At 39.3% G+C, this 8844-nt stretch overlaps 1 non-coding gene across 1 annotated transcript; it reads left to right on the top strand.

Moving 5' to 3' along the window:
- Positions 1 to 7174: 7174 nt before the first annotated feature.
- Positions 7175 to 7281, top strand: LOC127077701 (small nucleolar RNA R71). Its single transcript, XR_007787483.1, has one exon. It is a non-coding gene; the product is annotated as a small nucleolar RNA R71 (small nucleolar RNA).
- The last annotated feature ends 1563 nt before the right edge of the window (positions 7282 to 8844 follow it).

Below are 8844 nucleotides of genomic sequence, written 5' to 3'. Positions count from 1 at the left end.
AGAAACCATGACATGGTTCTGCTTAGATGCGTGGATAGACACGAAGCAGACGTGTTAATCAAGGAGATTCATGAAGGATCCTTTGGGACCCATGCCAATGGACATGCCATGGCCAATAAGATTTTGAGAGCTGGTTATTACTGGTGAACCATGGAGTCTGATTTTTTCAGCTATGTTAGAAAATGCCATAAATGTCTAATTTATGCTGACAAAGTGCATGTACCGCCAACACTACTGAATGTTTTGACATCACCTTGGCCTTTCTCAATGTGGGGCATCGACATGATTGGTGCTATAGAGCCTAAGGCTTCCAATGGTCACCGCTTCATCTTGGTTGCCATTGATTACTTTACTAAATGGGTAGAGGCTGCTTCCTACACTAATGTGACAAGACATGTGGTTGCTCGCTTTATCAAAAAGGAGATTATCTGCCGCTATGGAATCCCAAGCAAGATCATCACAGATAACGGTTCAAACTTGAACAACAAGACAATGACAAAATTATGTGAGAGTTTCAAGATTGACCACCATAATTCTTCTCCATATCGTCCAAAGATGAATGGTGTTGTTGAAGCTGCCAACAAAAATATCAAGAAGATCCTGCAAAAGATGATGAAAACTTATAAGGATTGGCACGAGATGTTTCCATTCTCTTTGCATGGATACCAGACCTCATTCCGCACTTCAACAGGGGCAACCCCATTCTCCTTAGTGTATGGGATGGAAGCAGTTCTCCTAGTCGAAGTAGAGATACCTTCAATGAGAATATTGATAGAGGCCAAGATGGATGAAGCTGAATAGATCCAGAACAACTATGATCAACTTAACCTCATTGATGAGAAGCGTATGACCGCTCTATGCCATGGACAATTGTACCAACAACGAATCAAGAAAGCGTTTGACAAAAAGGTCCGTCCTCGAGAGTTTAAGGAAGGAAATCTCATGCTCAAGAAGATCTTGCCAGTACACAAAGATTCACGTGGGAAGTGGAATTCAAACTATGAAGGCCCGTACGTTGTAAAGAGAGCATACTCTGGAGGTGCTTTGTTTCTCACAACTATGGATGGCGAAGAGCTCATTCACCCTGTGAACTCTGATGCAGTCAAAAGATACTATGCCTAACAAATCCCAGTGGAATGAAAACCCGAAAGGGCGGTCCAGGAAAAAGTTAGGGATAAAAAATGGTAGCTCGCTAAGTTGAAAACCTAAAAGGGCGACTTAGGCAAAAAGGAGCGTCCCGGTGGATTGAAAACCCGAAAGGACGGTCCAGGCAAAAGTTAGGGATGAAAAATGGTAGCTCGCTAAGTTGAAAACCTGGAAGGGAGACTTAAGCAAAACGGAGCGTCCCGGTAGATTGAAAACTCGAAAGGGCGATCCAGGCAAAAATTAGGGACAAGAGGCATAGACTGCATCAGTTTGTCACTGATTAACACAGAAGAGCTAAAAATGGAAGATCAACTCAACTTCTCCCTTCAGAAGCGAGGTTTTCCGGAGTCATTGTTATTAGGGATAGTTGGTCATTGCGATTCGATGTAAACCTTTCCCTATTGCCATTTTCAAATTTGTAACATTCCATGGAGCTACACCATTTGTGTGCTACCATTCTTGAATAAATACAAGTTTTCCTATCAAAATTCTATCATTTGCTGTTTTTCTCTGATTTTCTTTGTTATGCAAAATGTCATTTATTTGTTAATAATGAAATTTTGAACTCAAAAATAATTTTTTCAACATATTGAGAAACACAATTTTGCTTTGACATGTGGAAATATTAAAAGGAAACCTTTTGTCTTTCCCCACAAGTATCAAGTTGCAAGACTTCCCTTGAATGATCAACATATATCTCTAGAGAGCTTAAAGTTATTATTCTCTGAAAGGATTACTGGGCCAGTTGCAACTGTTCAGCTTGATAAATCCTCCTTTGATGCATTCACTCACTCCTTCGGTTGAGTTATCGGTGTTGAGGATTCAGTACCTCCATAAAGCCTTCTTTAATCTCCAGTCTGCATATTGTCAGCATTTGCATATTGTGATCATTCATATATCATACATATAAGCAAAATCAAGATCATGCATAGCCCGAAGTGCTTCGCGCTCATTTGCATAATCTCAGGTCTCATTGTTGATTGTATCCCTTGACCTCTAAGACTAGTTGTTACTGGCATCGTTTGTTAAGTCTGGTTGTCACCAGTATCTTTGGCCAAATCCAGTTGTAACTGGTATCCTTTAAAGTCTGGTTGCAACCAACATTTGTTTTAAGCCCAATGGTCATTGGCATCGTCTATTCAGATCCAGTTGTAACTGTTATCTCTTTAAATCTGGTTGTCACCAGCATTTTTTGTCAAGTCCAATTGTTATTGGCATCGCTTGTTAAGTCCAGTTGTAACTGGCGTTCGAATGTTAAAATCCAGTTGTAATTGGTATCTTTTAAAAGCCTGGTTGTCACCAGCATCTTGTCTCAAATCCAATCATAATTGGTACCTTGAGCACAGTTGTAACTGGCACTTTGATAAAATCCATTTGTAAATGGTACGATAAATCTGGTTGTAACCAGCGTTTTCTGCAAGTCCAATTGTTATTGGCATTATCTTTTTAAATTCAGTTGTAACTGGCGCTCGAATGTCAAAATCTAGTTGTAACTGGTGGCTCTGTAAAGCCTGGTTGTCATCAGAGTCTTATATTAAATCCAATTGTAATTGGTATCCCCAATCAAAGTTGTAACTGACACTATCTTAAATCCATTTGTAAATGGTATGATCAGTCTGGTTATCACCATTCTTGTTTGCAAGTCCAAATGTTATTGGCATTGTCTGTTAAGTCCAGTTGTAACTGGCGCACATTTTGAAATCCAGTTGTAATTGGTATCATTTTAAAGTCTGGTTGTCACCAGCATCTGTACAATCCAGTTGTAACTGGTATCCTTTTAAAGTCTGGTCGTCACCAGCGTTTGTGAAATCCAGTTGTAACTGGTATCATTTTAAAGTCTGGTTGTCACCAGCATCTATTAAATCCATTTGTAAATGGTATGATAAGTCTGGTTATCATCATTCTTGTTTGCAAGTCCAATTGTTATTGGCATCATCTGTTAAGTCCAGTTGTAACTGGCGCACATTTTGAAATCCAGTTGTAACTGGTATCCTTTTAAAGTCTGGTTGTCACCAACATCTGTAAATCCAGTTGTAACTAGTATCATTTTAAAGTCTGGTTGTCACCAGCATCTGTCAAATCCAGTCGTAACTGGTATCCTTTTAGAGTCTGGTTGTCACCAGCATCTGTCAAATCCATTTGTAAATGCTATCTTTAAGTCTGGTCGTCACCAGCACCCTTGAAATCCAGTTGTAACTGGTATCCTTTTAAAAGTCTGGTTGTCACCAGCGTCTGTACCTACAGAGAGCTTTTCAATCATGTTGACTCTGGGTTCCCAGAAAGTGGTCATTTGGACTCTTTCATTGACAGTAATTTCCAGAATTTTTGATCGGATGATTTTCTTGTAAGAAATCTCCAGATTTGTCAAGAATGTTCAAGTTGTCATCAGGTCATGTGTGAACTTGTTGATATACTCTCTTTGATTTTTCTGATGTTGTTAGGTCATGTTTGAACCTGCTGTCAGAACTTCTTGATATTCCCTAGCATTGTCAGGTCATGTATGAACCTGCTGTTGAGCTTTTATTCCAGTATTACCAGGTCATGTCTGAACCTGTTTTGAAGAATCTTTCTCTATGATTATTTCAGTGTTGTCAGGCCATGTATGAACCTGTTGCTGAACCTTTTGTTCCAATGTTGTCAAGTCATGTATGAACTTGTTGTGGAAATTTTCTCAAAATGTTCAAGTTATTAGTGAGTCATGCGTGAACTTACTGGCAAAATATCTTGTATTTTAAGTGTCGTTTGTCAACTTTCACTTTGAGTACTCCCTAGTGGGTGTCTGATTCTCCAGCAAGATTGTTATCCCCAGCAAGTTGGTTTTACCCTATTTGTCGGTCTCCCTGTGGACCATCAGTATTCCCCACAGATTGGTCTGTCCAGTTGCATCTCCTGTTAAAGATTCACTGTGTCCCTAACAGATAAATTCCAAAAAAATAAAGTCTTTCACCCATTCATATCATATCATAGCATTTGCATTTTTCAGGATCAAAATCTAGGTCTCCATGGTATTTAACCATCCCCCACTGCGATCCGGTGAAAAAGTGTTGTTTCATTTTCCTCTGGTGGAGGATGTTTAAATAGGGGCAACTGTCATACCCCGATTTTGGCCTTGAAATTTTTTTCCCATCAATCACTCGATTGCATTCATTCTTCATGACCATTCCATCTGGTCGTGATGCTACCCAGAACTACATAAGCCTTGATTTCTCTGTTGAGATACGTAGGAGCAGGATTTGTAAATCTTGTCAGACCCACTAATAAAAAACTTAGGTTTAGTCCTTCATCAAAAATCCAAAAAAACATTCTCCTCTCTTCTATTCTTTCTTTCCCTCCTAATAACTTGAAAAGCCTAACATTTCAAACTAACACTAACGCGCACAACTAACCTAATGGTTCCCGTTGAGTACAACGGACGTGAGGGGTGCTAATACCTTCCCCTTGCATAATCGACTCCCGAACCCTGATTTGGTTGTGACGACCAATATCATTGTCGTTCTTTCTTGGGTTTTATCGATATTTCCCCTTTCCTTTTTAGGAATAAATAAAGTTCGGTGGCGACTATGTTCAGTCCATCATTGCGAGCGCGCGATTGTGCTTCGCTAGGTCGTATTCCCATTTTCTTCTGAGGTACGACAGGTATTTGGAAAAATCCAGCATATCCATCCAGATAACAAAAGTAAGAGTGTCTGACAAGACGCTCAAGCATTTGATCTATGAATGGAAGGGGGAATGGTCTTTCCTAGTTGCCTTATTGAGTTTCCTATAGTTTATGCACATATGCCATCCACCTTCTATACGTTTAGCCACATGCTCTCCCTTCTCGTTCTGCACGACTGTGATGCCTCCCTTTTTCGGTACCACATGTACAGGACTTACCCATTTACTATCAGAGATCTGATAGATTATACCAGCTTCTAGCAGTTTAAGGACTTCCTTCTTTACCACATCACTCATTACAGGGTTGATTCTTCTCTGATGTTCTCTAGAAGGTTTTGAATCCTCCTCTAGCGAGCTCCTGTGCATACACACAGATGGGCTTATACCTTTTAAATCAGAGATGTTGTATCCTAAGGCAGAGGGGTATCTTCGTAAAACATTTAAGAGTTGGTTTGTCTCGTCTTGGTTTAAGGTGGCACTAACTAATACAGCGCGATTCATTTCTTTATCCAAAAACTCGTATCTTAGGTTCTTGGGAAATTCTTTAAGTTCTTAAGCTGGTTTTTGAGAGTTTGGTGAAAGGTATGGAGTAAGGGCCAAACATTCGTTAGTGTGAGGTTCCATTTCCTTTAGCTCGTCATCCTTTTCATTCGGGTTTGAAAATGATTCAATCATAGGTTCTCTTTGATCAAATTCCCTTATGCATTCATCTATGATATCAATCGCGTAACATGCGTCTCCTATGATTGGTGCCATCAGGAACTTTGAAAGAATAAACTCTACCTTTTCATCTCCTACTTAGAAAGTTAATTTTCCTCTTTTAACATCTATTATAGCTCCGGCTATTGATAAAAATGGTCTACCTAAAAGGATAGGGATATCATTGTCTTCCTTGATATCCATGACCACAAAGTCTGTTGGAATATAAAGTTGACCGATCCTAACGAGGATGTCTTCTAATATGCCTACAGGATACTTAACAGATCTATCGGCTAATTGGAGGGACATCTTAGTTGGTTGTAATTCTCCTAAGTTTAACCTTTTACACACAGCTAAGGGCATTAAACTCACACTAGCGCCTAAGTCTAGGAAAGCTTTGTCGATCTCATGACTCCCTAGAATGCAAGGTATAGAAAAACTCCCAGGGTCTTTCTCCTTCTTAGCAAGTTTATTCTCGGAAATAAAGTTGCATTCCAAGGGTTTAGGATCGTCAAGCCTACACTTGTTGGTTAAGATGTCTTTGAGAAATTTGGCGTAAGATGGAATTTGGGTGATGGCTTCGGTGAAAGGAATCTCTACATGAAGCTTCTCTATTACTTTTATAAACTTTTGGTATTGGTTATCGATTTTAGTTTGTTTAAGCCGTTGCGGATATGGGATTGGTGGTTTGTACGGGGGTGGTGGTTTGTAAGTTTTATCCTTGGCTTCTCCTTCTTGGTCGGTTTGTTTTTCGAGTTCCACTGGTTCTCCTCCTTGGTTGGTAGGTATATTTTCTTTAGAAGCTTTGGACTCGCTCATTGTTGGGTTATAAGGCCCTTCATAAGCGGTCCCACTTCGTAATGTGATAGCGTTAGCTTGCCCTCGAGGGTTGAGTTGAGGTTGTCCAGGGAATTGTCCTCCAGGTGTAGTTTGCGGGGCTTAGTTTTGTGCTACCTGTGAGATCTGGGTTTCAAGCATCTTATTGTGAGTAATTATCTGATCAACCTTAGTCCCTAATTGCATTATCAGTTCATTTACGTGAATGTTTTGGTTTAGGAATTCTTTATTTTGCTGAGTCTGGCCTGATATAAAGTTCTCCATGATCTTCTCAAGGTTAGGCTTCTGGGGCACAACTTGCATAGGTTGATTTGGTTTTCAGGCTTGAAAACCTTGTGGTCTTTAAGGTGCAAAATTTTGGATTGGGTTCTGTTTTTTATAGGAAAAATTCAGGTGATTCTTCCATCCAGGGTTGTAAGTGCTTGAAAATGGGTTACCTTGGGCGTAATTCACTTGGTTGGTGTTCAGGTCGTTCAAAAGGTTACATTCCGCCGATTCGTGTCCTTTAGATCCACAAAGTTCACACTCTGTGTAGACTACCGCTACGGTGTTAGAGTTTATAGAAATATGTTCGACCTTAAGGGCTAAAGCGTCCATTTTCGCTTGCATCATGTCCATAGAACTTATATCATGTATTCCATCTTGGGTCTCCTTTTTCTCTACTGATGCTCGTTCAGTTCCCCATTGGTAATGGTTTTGGGCCATATCCTCAATTAGGTCACAAGCTTCAGGGTAAGGTTTGTTCGTCAACGCGCCACCAGCGGCAATGTCGATGCTCATCTTTGTGTTATAATGAAGTCCATTGTAGAAGGTATGAACGATCATCCATTGTTCTAGGCCATGGTGTGGACAAACTCTTAACAGCTCCTTGTATCTCTCCCAAGCTTCAAAAAGTGATTCTCCTTGGTTTTGAGTAAATCTAGTTATTTGGTTTCGAAGAACAACAGTCTTACTAGGGGGAAAATATCTAGCAAGGAATACTCTCCTAAGATCCTCCCGGGTAGTTATTGAGTTAGCTGGAAGTGAATCTAATCACGAACATGCTCTATCTCTGAGGGAGAAAGGAAATAATCTTAAACGAATCGCATCAGGTGAAGCGTCGTTGGATTTAAAGGTGTCGTCCAGTTGGATAAAGACTTTTAAATGTTGGTTTGGATTCTCAGTAGCGAGACCCGCAAATTGGTTATGTTGCACTAATTGCAGTAAAGATGGTTTTAGTTCGAAATTGTTGGCAGGAATGAGGGGGTTTATTATACTAGAACTAAGTTCCTCGTCAGAGGGTTGGGAAAATTCATTAAGAGGTCTCTGGTCACGATTCTCGGCCATAGCTTTCTTAATTTGGATGAGTAAGAGGCGTGTACGAGTGTAACGTTCGGGTTCCGCTAAAGGATCTACAAAATTTCCGGTACTACGGGTTCTTCGCATTTACCGGCTAATAATGCCTTAGTCTAGACGGTGTAATAACATGGTACAAAATTTGACGAAGTTGGTCCCCGGCAACGGCGCCAAAAACTTGATCGCTCTATTCGCAAGTGCACGAATCGCGTCAGAGTAATATAAAAGATTATCGATCCCACGGAGACCAAATCGTCAATCTATCGATTACTATTGTTACGATGTTTATCTAAGGCGGTACAAATGAGATATTAATGTCGCAAAATAACAGTAAATAAAGAAAATGATAAATACAGTGCAGATAAAGATAGGCTTGAATGTATTTCACGTCAATTAAACGATGCTTCGATTGTCTAAATAGAACTACTTTGGGGAAATATTTTCTACTCTTGAAAAGAATCTATTTAATAGAAACCGTCGCTTTTGCGTATTCAGAACCGAGTTTACCCTTAAATTAAGGCCTTTTATTGTCACTGCTAAAAGGTGCGCAGAATGCTAAAGTAGTAAACCTATTTTTAAGAAATAAGACTTGTAAGCTTAGTTGAAAAGTGATTTTGATTCGGAAAGTTTACCCAAGGAGTTTCCTGATTTTAAATCTATCAACGCGTCCGAAAACAATTTCAAAAATCGTTTTTCCTTAAAGTGATTAAAATTCCTAGTTAACTAAGCCAGGGTGCTTTTGCACTCCTTGAGTAGTTAAAGTTAACCAAGTTTGTTTCAGAAAACCCGAATTAAAAATCAAAACAGCCCCTAAAGCATTTCTACAGATGCAATATGTGAAACATCTCTTTAACCGCGATCCTTACATTCTAACCTTTGAAAGATTTAGCCAGACATGGTAATACAAACAAATACAACGATATTGAACATGATGAAAAGAAGTTTAGAATGTAAGGTGTGAAGAACAAGTAAAGAGTGTAAAACAATTAAAACGAGCAATAAAGATAATGGCAGGAAATTAAATAAAATAAAGACATTGGTAGGAAATTAAATAAAGTAAAGACAATGACAGGAAATTAAATAAAGTAAAGACAATGGCAGGAAATTAAATAAAGTAAAGCATGACAAGGAATTAAATAAAGTAAGGCATGGCAAGTAAAATAAAAAGAC

Source organism: Lathyrus oleraceus, chromosome 4, assembly GCF_024323335.1.
Source record: "Lathyrus oleraceus cultivar Zhongwan6 chromosome 4, CAAS_Psat_ZW6_1.0, whole genome shotgun sequence".
In the NCBI taxonomy this organism is placed as follows: Eukaryota; Viridiplantae; Streptophyta; class Magnoliopsida; order Fabales; family Fabaceae; genus Lathyrus; species Lathyrus oleraceus.
Note: the sequence above shows the minus strand (reverse complement) of the source record. Positions and strands in the feature narration are given on the sequence as shown.